The sequence below is a fragment of the Sapajus apella genome, unplaced genomic scaffold (assembly GCF_009761245.1).
Source record: "Sapajus apella isolate SASKATOON/1434 unplaced genomic scaffold, GSC_monkey_1.0 scaffold110, whole genome shotgun sequence".
Lineage (NCBI taxonomy): Eukaryota > Metazoa > Chordata > Mammalia > Primates > Cebidae > Sapajus > Sapajus apella.
The window spans coordinates 421076-437022 of NW_022437050.1; positions in this window are offsets into that span (position 1 = coordinate 421076).

Sequence of the window (15947 nt, forward strand, 5' to 3'; positions counted from 1 at the left end):
ACCTAGATATTTTATATTTTATTTTTTTTGGTATGCCTGTACAACTCTGTAATTTAATTTAATTTAATTTAATTTTTTCCAACTTTTTTTTTAGATTCAGGAGGTACATGCAAAGGTTTGTTGCCTGGGTATATTCCATGTTGGTGAGGTTTGTATTATGGATTATCCTGTCACTCAGGTACTGAGCACAGTACCCAAGAGTTAGTTTTTCAACCCTTGCTCACCTCCTTTGCTCCCTCCTCTAGGAGTACCCAGTTTCTATCATTCCCATCTTTATTCCATAAGTACTTAATATTTTGCTTCCACTTATAAGTGAGAACATGAGGCATTTGGCTTTCTGTTCCTGCATCAATTTGCTCAGGATAATGGCCTCCAGCTGCATCCACGTTGCTGCAAAGAACATGATTTCATTCTTCTATATGGCTGTGTAGTATTCCATGGTGTACATATAGCACATTCACTGTATCCAGTCCACCATTGATGGGCACCTAGGATGATTTCATGTCTTTGCTACTGTGAATAGTGCTATGATAAGCATGTGAGCACATGTGTCTTTTTGGTAGAATGATTTATTTTCTTTTGGGTATACATACTATTAATGGGGTCGTGGGGGTTGGATGGCAGTTCTGTTTTAAATTCTTTGAGAAATCTCCAAACTGCTTTCCACAGTGGCTAAACTAGTTTATATCACAGGTGAGCAGTGATTATCTGCGCACAGGGGTAAAAGAATTTACCAAGATGGTTGCAGGTAAAGAAAGGCAAACTTATTAGAGAGTATCAAAATACATTGCAAGAGAAATGGGTAGAATCAGCAGCAGTGGGGCTGACTGCAAGGAAACAAAGGCTTGCTGGAGATTTAATAGAATGGTGCTGTGTGCTGAAGAGGGCTTGTGCAGTACCAACAACATCAAGGTTGCCGTGAACTAACTTGCAATTTGTTGTATTAGCCAAGGGTCTGAGGATAGTTGGGTGCAGGAAGATTGTAACTGGTGCAGGAGGGCTATGTGTCCTGGACTATGAAGAAAGGCAGACTTGTAGATTATCTGCTTTTTCTTTTTGCTTTCCTCTGCTGCCACCAGCCTGACTTCTTTTCCCAGTGAGGACTCCACAGCTTACATTTCCACCAACAGTGTAGAAGTGTTTCCTTTTCTCTGCAGCCTTGCCAGCATTTTTTTGTTTTGTTTTGTTTTTGACTTTTTTAATAATAGCCATTCTGACGGGTGTGAGATGGTATCTCATTGTGGTTTTGATTTGCATTTCTCTGACGATTAGTGATGTGGAGCATTTAAAAAAAATGTTTATTGGCCACTTAGGTTTTCTTTTGAGAAGTATCTGTTGATATTTTTTGTCCTCTTTTTTAAATAGTGTTCTTTGTTTTTTACTTGTTCAATTGTTTAAGTTCTCATAGATTCTGGATAGTAGATCTTTTTCAGATGTGCAATTTATGAGTATTTTCTTCTACTCTGTAGGTTGTCTGTTTACTCTGTTGATAGTTTGTTTTGATGTGAAGAAACTCTTTAATTAGGTCCCACTTGTCAATTTTTGTTTTTGTAACAATTGCTTTTGAAGACTTATTAATAAATTATTTTCCCAGATCTGTATCCAGAATGATGTTTCCTAGGTTTTCTTCTAGGATTCTTATAGTTTGAGGTCTTACAGCTAAATCTTCGATCTATCTTGCATTAATTTTTGTAAATGGTGAAAAGTAGGGATCCAGTTTCATTCTTCTGCATATGGCTTGACAGCTATCCCAGAACTGTGTATTGAACAGGAAGTCCTTTCATTATTGCTTAATTTTGTCGACTTCATCAAAGATCAGACGGCTGTAGGTGTGCAGCTTTATTTCTGGATTCTCTGTTTTGTTCCATTGGTCTATGTGTCCGTTTTTGTACCAGTACCATGCTGTTTTGGCTACTGTAGCCTTATGGAATAGTTTAAAAATGGGTAACGTGATGCCTCCAGTTTTTGTTATTGTTGTTGTTTTGTTTTTTGTTTAAGATTGGTTTGTCTATTCAGGCTCTTTTTTGATTCCATATGAATTTTAGAATGGTTTTTTTTCTAGTTCTGAGAAAAATGATGTGGGTAGTTTGATAGGAATAGCATTGAATCTGTAGATTGCTTTGGGCAGTAAGACCATTTTAATGATATTGATTCTTCCAATTCATGAGCATGGAATGTTTTTCTATTTGTTTGTGTTATCTATGATTTCTTTTAGCAGTGTCTTTTAGCTCTCCTTGTTGTTCTCTACATTTTTCTAAGATGGGTCTTTGAAAGGGCCCAGGGGTCTGGCCAAGCTAAGTTTCTTCTTCCCACCCTTCCCGTGCCACCCCACCTCCCCAGCCTGGTAAATTGGTCCTAACGCTTTTGCCTCCACTTTTCTTCTCCTCTCCGCTAACGCTGTGCTGCTGATGCCTGAGCATGCCTTACAGGAGGTTATGACTCTGAAAATATCAGAGCCAATGGAAGAAGAGACACAGGGCACAGAGAGAATGAAAGAGAAAAAGTAAAATTTTCCAGAAAGGAGTAGAGTTGGGGCATGAGGGGAGATGGGGGTAAGAAGGGAAGATGAGTACTCAGGAGGCAGGCAGAGTGGGTGAGCTATGGAGAGAAACTCTGAGCCAGGAACAATTAATATCAGGGACTGCAAATGGCAGCCTGTGGGCTGAACCCAGTCAAACACTAACTTGCGGGCTCACACAGGGTTTCAAAATTGGGAAAAATTCCCATAAAAACTCAGATTTTCAGCTTGAAAGATCTGGTCATGCAAGGTTAACATTTTTTCATGGCAACATGGAATGAAGCCAGGTGTCAGTGACTCCCTGTAGAGGAGGCACATGTCCTCTCAAGTTTGCTGCAGTCCCCACCACTCTCTATTGTCACATTCATCCTACCTCACTTGCTTAAATTATCTGCCTAGTCCCTATAGGTACCTAGGGTTGGGTGCCTTTGCTTATTTCTGTCATTTTTAGTAACAGAATTATCTTCCTCTTTTGCAGTTCCTCTCCAAATCTAGACCTGAGCACAGAGGCAGTAACTAAGAGATGATTTTGAAGGGTGGAAAGGAAGGGGTAGAGATGAAAGGGGAAAGAAAATTTGAAAGTGGGAAGGGAAAAATCTGGGGCAAGGGAGAGGGAAGTTAGACAGGTGGAGAGAACAGGAGGAATTAGGATTCTCCTTTCCTATCTAGCCCAACTGGCTCCCCTCAATTTCCTTGAAAATGACATGTAATATTTGTGGGTCAGTAACTTTCCTCATTAGTGCAAGGTTGCGTCAACACATTCATCATCAAATAATGAACTTTCCGTGGTGCTCCTCTGAGAGTGAATCAGACACAGATTCTTAAATAAATTAATCAACTTATTGTTTAATAACACATTGTTTATATTAGGTTTCCAGGATGATTGATGTAATGTTTATTGAACTTAGAATTCACACTACCATATAACGACACCATTATTGCTTTCTTCCTGCTAGTGATAATTTCACAAAACAAGATATTTGGTCCCAAATGTTTTTGGGTTAAAGTGTTCATAAAAGGTGGTGGAGCTGTGTGGGTGGGGTAGGGAGAGAGAGAAAGGTGAAGTTTATTGTCAATTGTTTCATTAAAACATCAGTCAATCTTAAACACCCTTTAAACAGTTCCTGTCTCCCTGACTACACAATGTTTGCTGGTATCGAAGTTGATTTTCTGTAAAAATGCCAAACTGTACACTATTTCAGAAAGAAAGCACTCGCATGCTAAAGATGTTAAAGGACTTTCTGTTTATTTGTTTGGATCTATCAGAATTAGCTCTCTAATCAGCTTTTCCTAACCTACTCAAATTGGTGTAAAAACTGTACATTTCATCCATTCCATTAATAATTCTTAAGCCCCCACTATGTGCCAGACCTTCTCCCAGGCACTGGAACACAACAGGAGAAGCCACTTTGCTCAGGAAGTCCTCATCCTAGAGGACAGAGGTGGGAATGAAAGAATCCCACATGGATCCAGGGTAATTCTCAACAAAAGCTGGAGCTGCGAAATAATTTAAACCAAGCCAAGTAGAGTGAGTAGGAGAGGGGCTTCTTAGAGAAGTGCTCACTGAGGAACAAACCTGCCCTAGCTCCTGAGTGACAGAAAGAAACATGCCCTATGAAGATTTAGGGACCAGTGCTCCTGGTGGAGGGAAGAGCAAGTGTAAAGATTTGGACGCAGGAAGGAGCTTACTCTGTGCAAGATGCCAAAGGAATGGTAGCATTGGAGTTGGGAGAGACAGGCTTGCTGGAACCACTGCGATCAATTATAATATAAAATATTTAAAGGGGTATGCAGTTCTCTTACTTGTAAGTGCTAATACTAATTGGAAGTAGGCTAATAAATAACTGTACTGTAGAAATCCTTAGGGAACTTATTTTGATGCATAGAGAATAATAACTATTTGTAATTATCATAACAGAATTGTCTGTAAATAAATGCTTCTAAAAATTCCTAATTTGACATTTTACAAACAATTTGTCCTCTTAAGCAGTTTAAACATACTCTCTCCAAAATGTTAACCTTCCATTTGCTTTCTAAATCTTTTTTCTCTTCTCTCCCTCTTCCCCTCAAATAAGTTCTGAACCCCTCTTAGGAGCTTGAAGTTCTTCATAGATTTTGAAAGTCAATACCAGTCAAGTTCTTATGTGAATTATCATAAATTCTTAACGAAGTCTGAGTTTTTGAGCACTCCTGGAATAATAATAGTTGATAATTATGACCTTAGTTATATATATTTTCCCATTTGCCAATTTATGTATTTATTTATTATTATTATTTTTAATTTGAGACAGAGTCTCGCCTTGTCACCTAGGCTGGAGTGCTGTTGCATGATCTTGGCTTCCTGCAACCTCCGTCTTCTGGGTTGAAGTGATTTTTGTGCCTCAGTCTCCCTAGCAGCTGAGATTACAGGCATGCACCACCACACCTTGCTAATTTTTATATTTTTAGTAGAGGCAGGGTTTCGCCTTGTTGATTAAGCTGGTCTTGAAATTCTGGCCTCAAATGATTTGCTTGTCTTGGCCTCCTAAAGTGCTGGGATTACCGGTGTGAGCCACCACACCTAGCCAATGAGGGTATGTTATTAATCTTATTTTGTAAAGGAGGAAAATGAGGCTAAGAGAAGTTATGGAACTTGGCCAAATTTACACAGCAATGAAATAGAGGAGTCAAGATTAAAACCCAGGTCCTCTGGACTACCTGGTTATAAGCATTGTAAAAATGTTGTATTAGAAGCCGAGTGGTCTGGTTTCCAGGCTCTAGTCTACCATTTACCAGCTGCGTAACCTTGGGTTAAGTGCTTAACATTTCCAGGGCTTTGTTTTCTCCTTGGTAAAAGTGCCGTTCATGATACCTGCATAGTCTTGTCTCCTACATGCCACGAAGGGTGCTGGTGCTGCAGGTACCATGGAAACAGGATGCAAGAGTTAGCTTCGTGAAAACTACAGTCTTGTGAAAGGAACATGTATGATTCAAATGACCCCACAAATAAACGTAAAATCCCAATGAAAGCAGGTGTTCGAAATGGCTACCCAGGTGGGCCTGGCCTAGCTTAAAAGTCCAGGGAAGACAACCTGTGGAAGTGATCTTTGAACTAAGACCTGAGAGTTGGATAGAGTTAGCCAGATAAAGGGGAGGGGACAGTTGTGGGATGGACAATGTTCAAGGGGTGAGGAAAGCCCTGTGCAAAAGTCCTGTGGAAGGATGGAGCTTGGCTCTGAAATAAGGCCAGTGTGTTTGGGGCACAGGATGTTAGGATATGTGAAAGGAGAGGAAGCTGGAAAAGGAGACAGGATCAACCATGCAGGGACTGTGTTAGGTCCTTAGGGACCTAGTGTTTCCCAGATTTTATGATTCATTTTTGCTGACTCCTGTCTTTCTCTTTCTTTCTCAAGAATCTGTTTCCCTAACCCAGCTGTCCTCTTTTCTTTCAAAAGAATGAAAAGACCTGCTCAAGGGGATACTGTGCCAAGGGCATGGGCATTGCTCTGGCCAGCCTGCACTGCTGATAGCCCACAGCCAGCACATATGTGGCTCTGACCTGGTGTGTGGGTTCCCTGCAACTTGCTGCAGGCCAGTGAAACAACACATTCCTTTCCAAGGCAAGAAAGCCCTTGACATCCGTTCCTTGGCAAAAGAACCAGACCTGCCAGGAAGGTCCAGTGGCCAAGGCCTCGGATGCTGGAAAGGAAATTAGTTTTGGCTAAAACAGAGCTGAATGTCAGACCTTTACACTCCCTGCCTCAGATGCTAATCTGGCTGGTGACAGTGGGCTTTGAGAGACAAAAGTTATTCAGACACTTTGTATTGGATGCCCCCTCCTTTTCTGTTTCTGATGGTGTGATGAAGGATTCGGGCTGCTGAGCTCCTGCATTAATCAGATTCATTCCATTTTGTTAGGGAGGACTGTTTTCTGATGTCTCTGAGGAAATAAAGATGATGAATAGAGGGAAGTCTCATACTTTATTAGCATGGATGGGCAGACAGATCCCAGTAGTAATTAATCCCAGGATGTTTACAAATTTTTTCTTCTTTGTCAACCTAGCATCAGGGTTTGCTGTTGTTGGCATAAAGAAAGACTGGAAGCTGAACAATCATGTTCTCCTCATGGAATTAAAAAGAGAGATTGCAAAATATTGATTAATCATCCCATGATGCTTAATAGACAGTGGTGTTCTAACTGTTGGGACCCCCTAACTGTAATGTAAAGCAAATTTCAGGTATGTGGGACTCTCGCAGGAAAGCTTAGAAAACTCCATAGCTTAAGCTTGTGTTAACAAAGACCCTTCTGTTTGATATGAACAAGTGGGATACCTAGAATGTAAGGGCTCCCCACACAATGCAAAACAGCTGTAAATGCTTGGAGAAATTGAGTTGTTTCAGAACATTAAGAATATTTCAGAGTATTAAGAGTATTTCGGCATAGTAAGAGTATTAAGGGTCAAGCAGAAAGTGCTTTTGTTCCAATCCTGGGATTACTCAACATCTTTCCAGAACATCCCAGTCCTTTCTGGCCTGGTAAGGACTGCAGGATGGCTAAAGGTCAGTTGTCCTGGTATGATTTGCATTGTTGTGAGTCTTCAGGAACACTGTTAGGAGCTTCCATTCCTTTTATGCTCTGATTCAGGAACAGGAGATTTAAGCTTTGATCCTGCCCCCATAAATCATGAACCATGTGACCTTGGGTAAGTCGCTTCACCTCACCTCTCTGAATTTCAGTTCAGTCATCTGCAAAATCAAGGAACTGCGGCCACGCAGAGCTTGAACTTTCTACATGGCTGAATTTAAAGGTCTATACTTACAGCAATTTTAGCATATTAGGCTGAAGGTACAATCAAACCATGACAGACACTCTCCTGATTTGTAAATACATTTTGGATCTGAGGGTATATTTGTGGAGTAGTGGCGGAGGGAAAGGGTTTACCTACTAATTAAAAATATATTTTGAAACTTTAAAAATAAACAGCTAATAGCTTAATGCATGTGGGGTTTAACACCTAGGTAATAGGTTGATAGGTGCAGCAAACCATCATGGCACATGTTTACCTATATAACAAACGTGCACATCCTGCACAGGTATCCTGGAACTTAAAATAAAATTTAAAAAATACATATGAATTATTTGTAATTGCACACTGAATATATAGGTATTTCTGAAGCGTTCTACAGTGCTTAAAACAGTTTGCTCTCTTTGATATTTTATACTCCCCAAAGTTTTTAGTTGTTTTTTTTGTACATATTCTCACCTTGTTTTCAGACACTTTATTCCTCAAACATGGAAAAGTCAGCATCAGCCAATAGATTGAGAATTTGCATTGTCTGAGTTAAGGAAAGCTGCTTGCATTTTCTGGAGCACTGAGCATCTCATCTTGAAACTTCTTAGTTCTGGGAAGCTCCAAATCTGTTTGCTAAGGCAAGAAGGAACACAGTTCTTGGAGGGGATCCAAAAGAGAATGAGACTGCACTGCCAATGGTCTTCTGGTCAACCCTGGCCTGTGCGACTCCACGTGGGTCCTGTCCATCACACTGCTCATGAGAAAATGCCCAAGAAATACCCACAAGCCTTAAGCAAACAAACTCTGCTTCACTGGAGATATGCTGTTATTTATGAGACCACCAGATCAAGCTAATATTGCTGAACAAAAAGTAAAGAAAGGAAAACTTTAAACAAAGTTTGCTTGGAGATGCAAATTAAGAAAGACCATCATTTTCTCTCTTGGGACTCAACCTCCAATGTGAACCAAAACCTAGAGTTCACCACGCTAATTTTCTAAATCTATTGAACCAGATCAAAATCTCTGAATCTAAACATGTTGCCAGCTGAACCCGAACAGGGCCAATATTTCATTTGGTTCAAATCCATGTATTTTTTTTTTTTCTGCTCACAGAATTACCTAAGTGATTTGGTAGCTGGCATTTATTTTTGCTCCAAAAACTTTTAGAAATGTGCATGTGCATGTGTGTGTGTGTGTGTGTGTGTGTGTGTGTGTGTGTGTGTGCGTGCATGTGCTGGTGATGAAATATTGGTGCTTTTTAAAAAATGAAATATCGGCCGGGCGCGGTGGCTCACGCCTGTAATCCCAGCACTTTGGGAGGCCGAGACAGGTGGATCACGAGGTCAAGAGATCAAGACCATCCTGGTCAACACGGTGAAACCCCGTCTCTACTAAAAACTACAAAAAATTGGCTGGGCATGGTGGCGCGTGCCTGTAATCCCAGCTACTCAGGAGGCTGAGGCAGGAGAATTGCCTGAACCCAGGAGGCGGAGGTTGCGGTGAGCCGAGATCGCGCCATTGCACTCCAGCCTGAGTAACAAGAGCGAAACTCCGTCTCAAAAAAAAAAAAATGAAATATCTATTCCTAAAGTTGTAGTTAGTTCCCTTACATCTTTTATATGAGAAAAAAAATTTTTGTGGATTTAAAGGTTTTCTTTCTTTCTTTGAATTTTTTCTTTTCTTTTATTCTTTCCTTCCTCTTTCTTTCCTTTTCTTTGGTTAGAAAAACCAACACAACTGTGCGAACTTTCATACATAGTAACTCCAGATAGTTCCTGTTTGCCCAGTTCCCAGATAAAAGAAAAACAAAACAAGCGTGGGGCGGTTTATCGTTTTTTGAAACAGGATACATTTTTTCCATGTTCGGATCTGAAAATACTCGGCTGTAATTTAATCTACCTTTATTAGATTACCCAGTTATGTTCACAAAATTGTGGAAACCATCTTAAATTAGTAAGGTCAGGGAAGAAGCAGGCTGGATGTGAGAATTCTCGCTGCTCTGTCTGACATGTCTTCCAAACAAAGAGGCGAGTTGTGGGTGAAGCACTTGGTTCACTAGGGACAGCAGAGCTCACCACCCCTCCATGTCCCCCGTGGAAGTCTACCTTCTGCTTCTTCCACGGTGACTTCTGAGCAACCCTAGTCCTCAAAGTATGGTGTATAGTTGTAGAAGAGGCCAGAAATGACCAGGCCGGCAAACCTTATCCTTTACTTGTCAAAAAAAATATACCTTAAGCTTATAAACCCCTACATAGGGTTGCCAAAAAAAATACACCCAATTAAATTTCAATTTCAGATAAAGAGTCGTTTTTCAGTATAAGCATGTCCCAAATATTATGCAAAATATACTAAAATTATTTATTCTTTATCTGAAATAGAGTTTTAACTGGAAATCCTATACATATTTGCTAAATTTGGCAACCAACATCAAGTCACACAAAAAGGCCAGGATACCATTCATAGCAGCAAAAATAAAATGAAGTACATTAATTATCCATGTAGTAGGTATGAATCTTAGGCCATAAATACAGGTATGTATGATATATCATCTCCATCACTTTTCAAAGAGAAACCTATTCTGAGTGTGCAACCAAGCAGGAAATTTAACCTCAGCTGTGATAGGGCCCTGCACCATCCCAGGGTCCCATCTGAATCCAGGACTGTCAGGTAATGTCCAGAAGACAGGGATGGGATCCAAACCCTATGCTATTATCACGGCCAGTGATGTGCGCACAGGCTGGGGCTCAATGGTCACTGAAGATGTGAGGGCTCTATTTTGAGTATTTTGAGTTCCCTATGGGGCTGAAGGATTTTTTTTTTTTTTTGAAGATGAATCAGCTCTTCGCTTGGGAGCCATGTTTGGGTGATGATCTCCCCATCCTAATGTTAATCTCTTTTTAAATTTTGCAAACTGCCTTCTTTTTTCCTCTGGGTAACTTCAAAGTAGTTCTCTCATTTCTAGTTGACCTCAAAGGTACAGTTTCTTCAATAATTTCCAAGCTCTTATGAAAGACAGGAAACGTCGTTGCCTTCAGGTAATTTCAATCCCTCTTCTGCCTCTTCTACACAACATAATCTCCAAGGAAGTAATTCATTATGGGTCTGACTACCTGCTTGAAATGAAAGAAGGCAAAAAACATACTGTAGTAGATTAAATTACTGTTCAGTAAATACTATCTCCCTCTCTTCCCATCCCACATCCAGAAGAGGAGTCTTCCTCCCACACCCATTGATGTTGAGCTTTGCCATGTGACTGCTTTGTTCAACGGAATACTAATGGACCTGACCAAACTAGGGCTTCAAACGTGCTTATGTAGCTGAATGTGCCCTCTTCCAACATCTGCCATTGTCGTTGCCACTTGTCCAAGGAGAGTGAGACGTGTGAAGCAGTTGTGGACCAACTCACGGCTTGAAGCCAAACAGGAACAAGACTGGTCTAGACCTAAAGAATTCCAGCCATCCCCAGACACATGAATGAGAAATATATATTGATTATTGTATGCTAATGAATTTTAAGATGGTTTGTTATTGCAAAATAACTAACAGGTACAGGTACAAATGAAAATTCCTATTTTGGTAGGTTAGTAAATTATTGATATACTTAATACTCAGCTGTGATTTTTTTTTTTCTTGAGACAGAGTCTCGCTCTGTCATTCAAACTAGAGTGCAGTGGCAAGATCTCAGCTTACTGCATCCTCCACCTTCTGGGTTCAAGCGATTCTCCTACCTCAGCCTCTTGAGGAGCTGGGGTTACACGTACCTGCCACCATGTCTGGCTAATTTTTATATTTTTAGTAGAGACAGAATTTCACCATGTTGGCCAGACTAGGCTGGCCTCAAACTCCTGACCTCTGTTGATCCACCCGCCTCAGCCTCCCAAAGTGCTGGGATTATAGGCGTAAGCAACTACACCCGGCCCAGATATTAATTATTGCATTCAAAAATTACAAGGGATGAGGCTGAGATCCTGCGGTTAGCAGGCTCTTTCTCTCCATAATATCTGGCATCATTCTCTAAGTTATTTATTCTTTGTAATAGCTGGTATTTATTTGATGTCTTGAAGTTTGCAAAGTGCCTTCATATTCATCATTCTATTAGATCTGCTTTATTCAATCTTGAGGTGAGGTTGATAGTAATAGCCCCATTTGATGAGAAAACTGTGCCTTAAAGAGATCAAGGTTTTTCCCAAGACAGCAAGTCAGTTTTGAGCTCTGGATCAGAGTTAGAGGGCTCCAGTCATGTCCCCCCAGTTCTCTGATCACAGCATGTTTGCTCTCAGAGCCTCCAACACAGGACTGAGCCCTTTGTAATTCTCAGTAACCACCTAAGAAGTAATGGAGGGACCAAAACTTTTAACCAGAGTTTTCAAAATCCAAAGTAAAATCCAAAACTCCCAGGCAGAATTTCACTAGAGGTTTTCTCTCCATAGCCCTCTATTAATGCTTCTCAAAGTGCGTGTTAACAGGATTTGGGGTACTGAATGGGGCAGGTAGGGGGATGGAGATAGAGAAAATTAGATGCTATTTTAAATATGTTTTAGAAATTCTGGTTTAAGCAAATTAAATGTCTTTACTGCAAGGCTTTTATTGCATGTGAAAGGCTTATTTGTCTGACTTTCTAGATGAAGAATAGATTGTACTTCATTTCTCAAACTTATTTGACCACGGGACCTTTTTATCAGATATCATCTTGCTGAACTAGGGTTTGTGGAAACCACTTTAGGCAACACCAGCCTATGTCGCTGAACTGCTCTGGTTCTGCCCTTTGACATCTTTCTTTTGTGCCATCCAGAGCTGTTTGTGCAGTAGGAACCCTCTGGGCCCTTTGAGTTTTTGTTAAAAACAAAACTTAAGGGGATGATAACTTGGTGTTTTAATTAAGGTTCTTTTAGTAGCAAACACAGAAAGAAATTGGCTAACTTACTTGAAGATACCAGAAAAGCTCATACAATTGTAAGAGTTGCCCAGCAATTAGGATTTGAAAAGAGCCAAAACCACAGCAGTTTCGGGGATTTCAGCCCTGGGAGTTGTTGGAAATGCCACTCAAATGACTCTGCTGCAGAGACACCCCTCTGCATCTTTCCACTTGGGTTTTAGGGTTTCAGGTGCCTAAGAGAGAATCTGATTGTTCCGGCTTGGATCAGATGTCTCCGGTTTATTCAGCCACGAAGACAGGAGAGAAGGTGCCACTGAGGTAGCTGCTGTGATCTGGGCAGCCATCCCGATTCGTGTCTCCTGCATCTGGCATGCAGGAGAGTCACATCTTTTTTGGGGTTGGTTTGATGTTGGAGTATACAGCTAAAACTACTCTTGAAAGTCCATTACATTTCCCTCCAGGATCAGAAGACATTGCTGTCTCTTCCTTTTATCACCAAACCAAGAAGTGTAGAGGCAAAACATTTGAATTTCTAACACAGATTCACACTGGGCCTGGACAAGCACCTTTGCAATGAGAGTTTCCCCTGAAACCAACTAGCAGTTGCTCAGGGGCAAGCAAAATGGTAGGTGGCCTCACTTGAACTTTCCCAGTCCTCTCTAGCTACTTCTCTTTTGCCAAATGCACGAAGCTGAATTCATGTAGTCAAATGTGTATTTGATGCAACTCCATTGTACACAGAGCTAGATTAATATAATAGCCCTAAACAAATCTAAGGAGTAAGAGCCTTAACAATCTCTTTGATTGTTACTAAGAAATGGACGTGGTCCTCAGAATGATGTCCTGGAAAAAAAAGGAGCTTTAGGGCCATGTTTTGTACATTGATTCAAAGGCAATCTAAACTTCTACTTTTTTTGAACAAGTCGAAACTGAGGTTTATTTCTGCCTTCTGAAATTTCAAATTCAGACGCAAATGAGGCTTAAAAAAAAAATAAGTCCCCCAAGGGCACCATCACCTACTACTAAGTTGTACTGTGGGGCTTTATTTGAATATATTTTGTTTTTATTACTTTGTTCTCTTTTCTTGACAAAGCAGTGTGGGAAAATGGTTAATACAGAATAAAAGTTAAAATTAAAACCACTTTTTCCACTATAGTGCTGTCTCCTTCCCACCCCCTCATCCCTGGGGGCCTGTTCAGCTGAGTTTAGTAGCACAAAGGCTACTGAGTTCTAGAACTATATTCATAATCTACCTAAAATGGATTGATTTCCTAGCTCTGGAACCAGATACATGATTAGTTGACTATGGTTGATAATTTGGAGAGAATTGACAATAACGGAATAAACTCATTTAGTGTGCCTGAGAACTCTGGACATTTCTGGCATTTATTAAACTATTCAGATTAGCCCGAATAACTTTATGTTTAAAAATGACACTGACTTGGGTCTGAATAGTCCCCAAGGAGGACAACTACTATTGACAGGCTTTGCCATCAGATTCGTTAGATTGAACAAGAATAGGAATGGCATAGGAGAACTCTGTCTCTCCACTCACCTGAGGGATGACACCTGAATCTTTTCACTTTGTCAGAAAAATACTTCCGCCCAAACCAGTGACCCAGCCTGGGCTCTTACATCACTCAAATCTTTTTTGAGTACTTACAACGTGTCAGGCTCAGTGTTGGCTGCTTTTATACACACTATTTGCTTAATCCACACAACTTTTTTCTTTTCACAAAGCATGCTAAAATTTTATTTTACATATGAGAATATTGAGACTCATGATGATTAAGAACCTTATCTTAGTCAGATAATCATAATCATCATAATCCCAATCATAATCATCTTAACCACCATCATCCAAGTGAACAGAAAAAAGGTGTCTCAGAATGGGCGATAAATGTGGAAGATTGAACCAGCGCATGAGATAAATGGGTAAGTACAGTAATAACAGCATATTAAAGGCATGGTGCTATGCATCTTTAAGGACCATATTTAATTTAATCATCATATTGACGATATGAAGTAGGTAGGAAAATGAGCCCTGTTTTAGAGGTGGGGAAATGGAGGTCTCGGGGAGCTTAAGGAAATCATTGGCAACTGAGCACTGGGCTTCAGCCCTCGTGTAGGCACAGCTTACATAACAAAGCAGATATCAGTGACAAAGGGCATTGAAGTAAGTCAAAACAGCTTCAGACTGCAAATAATCAAAAAGACTCTGAGTGGGACAAAGGCTCTTTTACTTAACAAGTAAAATGCAGGGCTGTAACACAACATCCAAGTGTTTGGGGATGTGAGTAGGAAGTTATCTCTGTACCATGACTTTAAGAAGTCGAGGACAAAAGGCTGAGTGGTTGCCATCAGTCAACAGCTTTTCTAAGAAGAATGAGGTGCACGTCTTCTCTGCCCCCATGCACAGGTGCACTTGACTAGCGGCTGCCTAGTGCCAACCAAACTTCAGTATATTTATGGGGAAGTCAGGAATCCAAAGAGGGTTTGAGGATGAAGTTACCATTACATCTGAACTTCTATTCTGCTGTCTTCTGGCTAACAGAGGGATTCCATTTCTAAGTCAAACTGTGCATTAAATATCTCTCTGAAACACAGCTGTGTTGAATATTTAAAGGGAATCAAAGCCTTTCAATAAGGAATGACTTTGATGAAACACTAGATTGGCACAAATTGAGAAAGGGACAGGGGGATTTGGATAATGATGTCTCTTCAAGGTGTTGGAAATTACTGAGACAGATGATTGAATGTCCAGCAATTTCTTTAAAATATGTAGGGGTAGCAAAGCTAACAGAAGACAAGAAATAAAAATGAGTGCTAAATTGAAGAAAATTGAGACAAGAAAAATAACTCAAAAGATCAATGAATCCAGGAGTTTGTTTTTTGAAAAAAATTAATAAGATGAATAGGCCACTAACTAGACTAAGGAAGAAAAGAGGGAAGACCCAAATAAACACAACTAGAAATGATGAAGGGTATGTTACTACTGACCCCACAGAAATAAACCCAACCATCAGAAACTACTATGAATACCTCTATTTACACAAACCAGAAAACCTAGAAGAGACAGATAAATTCTTGGATACATACACCCTCCCAAGACTGAATTAGGAAGAAATTGATTCCTTGAACTAAAATTGAATCAGTAATAAATAGCCTGTCAACCAAAAAAGGACCCATACCAGATGGATTAAAGCTGAATTCTACCAGATGTACAAAGAAGAGCTGATGCCATTCCTATGGAAACTATTCCAAAATATTGAGGAGGAGGAGGGACACCCCTTCAACTCATTCTATGAGGCCAATATCATCCTGATACCAAAACCTAGCAGCAGAGACACAATTAAAAAAGAAAATTTCAGGCCAATATCCTTAATGAACCTTGATACAAAAATCCTCAACAAAATACCTGCAAACAGAATTCAGCAGCACATCAAAAAGCGAATCCATCATAATCAAGTAGGCTTTATCCCTGGGATGCAAGGTTGGTACAGCACACACAAATCAATAGATGTGATACACTACATAAACATAATTAAAGACAAAACCCACTTGATTATCTCAATAGATGCAGAAAAGGCTTTCAATCAAATTTAACATTCCTTCATATTAAAAACTCTCAACTGGGTATTGAAGGAACATACCTCAAAATAATAAGAGCCATCTATGACAGACCCACAGCCAACATCATACTGAATAAGCAAAAGCTGGAAGAATTCCCCTTGAAAACCAGAAAAGACAAGGACGTCCTCTCTCACCACTCCTATTCAAC